This window comes from Geospiza fortis, unplaced genomic scaffold, assembly GCF_000277835.1.
Source record: "Geospiza fortis unplaced genomic scaffold, GeoFor_1.0 scaffold706, whole genome shotgun sequence".
Lineage (NCBI taxonomy): Eukaryota > Metazoa > Chordata > Aves > Passeriformes > Thraupidae > Geospiza > Geospiza fortis.
In genome coordinates this window covers 284,269-288,190 of record NW_005054606.1, presented here as the reverse complement: position 1 = coordinate 288,190, position 3,922 = coordinate 284,269, and positions in this window count along the sequence as shown.

The window sequence follows — 3,922 nt, the reverse complement described above, 5'->3', positions numbered from 1 at the left end:
ATACTGCCCTGTGCAGAGGCTGAGCTGGAGACTCCAGCCTGGCACTTTGGGGTGCAGCTGCTGAAACAATCCTCTCTAAATAACAGATCTTAGAGGTTGTTTTGCTTTTTTTATTTGTAATAAGTCAGTTGTGAATCTTTGTTTGCACTATTCATCAGGCCTCAAAGATGGAGGAATAGCTTTTAATGAATTCATGCACTAATATTTTTCCATCAATAACTGAGTCAATTCCTCGAAGGCAAGCATCTCTTTCTATTTGAGGTGTGTGACCATTCAGACTGTGGCGTCTTTGCTGATGCTGCCACTGAAGAGGCCAGCTGCATGGATAATGGATCTTGGGATCTGCCTTTCTGTCTGTCAGCAGCTGGATTGCACCATCATGGAATTTCATGCAGGCTGTGCATAAAGATTGGCTGAAGCAGCACAGTGAGTGAGGCCTGGGTAAAGATAGCTCAGATAGGCAGTGCTGTGGTACCTCCCAAAATAATAATTTTTTGTTTGTCCTCTTCTTGGAGCACATGTGTTTGTGGCAGAGGTTACTGCTTCAGCCGCTGGTGCCCACTCCAGGCTGAGACAGCTGTGCTGGAGGCTCTCTCCCCCAGTTTGAACTGAGTAACTGTGCTAACTTAGCTTGGCTCAACAAAATTCCTGTGAGGAGCTGGATTGACAGCTCGTGGGGAGGCAGCCCCAGAAGGAGATGGTGTGTTTATGGGGACTGAGGAGTAGTAACTGGAGAGCTACCAATGCATTTTCTTTTGTGGGCAGTATGGGAAGGCCAGCTTTGTGTTTATTTTTTAAAAATCTTCCTTGCAGTTTAAAGCCAGCTCTCTGTTTAGAGCAAGTGTTTGCGTTTGAGCCTTTGGAAGTGCTTGTGGTCAGAGGCACCAGCAGCACCTACAAGGGGACACCTGGCTAATGCTTGGTCCTTTTTCAGTTTTGTGACATCTTGGGAACAGAGATCAAAAGACTTGGGAAAACTGGTGGGGATGAGTAGGTGAATTGAAAAAAAAATTATTTGTTCCAACTTGTAACTGGAGGAAAATGTGTTCCTCTGTTTTGTAGACAGAGTACTTTCAGGGCTTTGCTAGGATTACATGGGCCATGTGACAGTCAAGGGCATTCTCTGCACTTTTAGGAACAGAGTTTGTGGTGACTGGGAGTGGGGCTCATCCCTAATGGGCTACAGCTGTGAGAAGCAGGTGACCAGTATTGAAGGTAACGAGCCATGGAGTGCCCAGGGGCACTGACCAACCACCAAAGGGGACAGAGGGCACACAGGTGCAGTGCATCAACAGGAGGGGATAAAAGGCTGGGCTGAAGGACAATAAAGAGCTGCATATGCTTGAAGCCTTCTTTGGTGTTGGTTGTGCCTTCACTGTTGTCTCGACAGTAGACCAGTGGCGAGTCATAACTGTATGGGACATTGAATTTCTTGCTGGCAGGTTAGGAATTTCTCCTGTAGTTTGTACCCTCTCTTGTACTAGGCTTTCTCTGCAGATTTAGCCTTGACTTGCTCCTGTCCAGGGATGAGATTCTTGCTGGCAGCAACTGCATGGTTTGTGTGTGCAGGTTTGAGTGCTTGTCTTGAAAAGGCTGACAGAGTCAGATGGAATTCTTAGGTTTCACTGTCTGACCAAAAGATGATGGTGATTTGTTTAAAGATATTCTGACTGCTTAGTTACATACTTTTAGAGGGTTGCAGTCACTTCAAGTGAGGGATCATAACAGCTAAAATGTGTTTCTTTTCCAGACTGTTACATAGCTAAATGGATTGCATGACACTAGATCAACCTCTCCAGCCCCTGAGATGCTCTTGCTGCACAGAGACTCAAGTTTGTTTTCAGAAGCTAATAAGGATTTTGCCTTTCACTCAGGCTCAGTTTTCTGAGTCACTTAGTGAAATTTTACTATGTTTTCTTCTTGGTAGGGAGTCCCATCACTGACAGTTCAAATGCTTACTCCTTTTTGTGTGAGAAATATAGTCTGTCACAGCCAGCAGTGTGGGTAGACCTGAACTGCGTTTCTGGGAAATTCTGTAACAGTGGTATAACGTGTCATTGGGTGCTACTGTGCTATTTCCTAGCAGATTTAGCTCTAAGCTGGAGTTTTGTCCATAGAATACTTTTGTTCAGATGTAATACACTGCATCAGGGTGTTTCTTGCTTTCAAGAGAGAAGTAAAGCATTGAATCTCCAAAATGCTTCACAATGGCAACACAGGTCTCACTGCAAAGTAAGTTATGAGCAAAGGTTTGACAAAGTAAATCAGAATTTCTGGTAAGGATCTTATATCTGGTTTTGGGAGTACCACTCTGCAGAATTGTAGTGCTTTCCTGTCTCAGTTGTACACAGGTGCATTGTTCTTAGCTGAAACATGCTACAATCCACCCTTCCGACAGGTGAGCTCTGGAATCACAGCTAAGTATGACTAGGGCATGTTATGGAGTTTGAGGTTCTCCAGTGTAAAACCAACATTGATATGTACTGGAATGAATCCAGTGGGTGATTAAGGGGACAACTGGGTTTGAGGAGAGACACAGAGGGAAACAACCTCCCCTCCACCTGCCAAGAGGGGAGGTTATTCAGGAGTTTCAGTGCTGTCTTTAGCTACCTTGTGAGTAGGGAGGGTGTAGAACAGGTGCTGCCAAACTTTTCTTGAGGCTCATGATGAAGGAGCCAGGGCAAAGGGTGTAACTTGAAACAGGGTATATTCCAGGTAGATATAAAAAAAAAACCCTTTTGTATCATGAGGGTGGTCAAACACTGGAACGCTGGAACAGAGATACTGAGGGGTTGTACACTCTTTAGTCCTGGAGGTATTTTGAAGCTCAGCTGGATGAGGTCTGGGTCAACTGCTTGGGATAGGTACATAGACAAGAGACCTCAGGAGGCCCTTCCAGCTTGTGTCAGTCTGTGATTCTAGATCTGTGTGAGGGCTGTGGCCTCTTAAATGGAAACTGATGAGGAGGATCAGATGTGCTTGAGAGTAGTCAGCTCTTGTGTGACTCATGGGTTGAGTTCTGGTATTGACTGAGTGTTACAGGTAGAGTAAAGCAGGTGTGCAAGTCCTCCTCCCATACTGGCTCTGTTGCCATTCTGGTTTGGAGGGTTTGCTGTAAGCTGTTGAACAGTAATTTTGTGTAATTAAATTCCTATTATTAGTAGATATTTAGAATAGAGACCCGACAAGGTAAAGGCCTTGTCAAGCCTCTAAAGGGGAAGAAATGATGCCTTAGGTTTTAGCTTTCATATTTTTCAGATTCTGTGCTGCCTAGGGGTGTAGCTCTGAGCTTCATATTAAGTGCCAGTAGACAACCCAATCCTTTTCTAGCTTAAGACCAAGGACAACCATTACAAGCTTCAGGCCAAAAGGTATAGACAATGAGGAACTGAAGAAGAGCAAATGAGGAGGATGGGACTTCATAACCTGAAGCTGTAATTGGACAATTAACTTCAATATGCAAATGGACCAAAACTTATGTGAGACCTCGTGACTGGTTGTGCATTTTGTGACCATTTTGGATCTATCTTGAGTGTAGCCCTGGCCAGCTCTTGTACTGCCCAAGATGTATCCTTTAAGACCTTTCAATAAGTACCAACTTCATTCCTTTAGCTCTGTCTAGTCTCTGTTCCAGGTTCAGCCTCTCAAGGCATCAGATGTGGTGGAGTTGTGAAGAACAGCAAAGAAACATCAGTAGATGTACAAAACTAGCAGAGTAGCTTTCTGAAGCAGACTAGGATTTTTCCACTCCTCTATTTGTATACCCTAGCTGCTTATTAAAAGGACCCCCTCTGTGTGATGTTCCTGGCCTGGCAAAGAGTCTTTTTTAAGTGCTAGGAAAAGAAAGAACTATACTGATTTTCCTCAAGAGAGAGGGCACAGCAGCCCAAATGGGTCATCAGAAAATCATAGCAAAGATAGG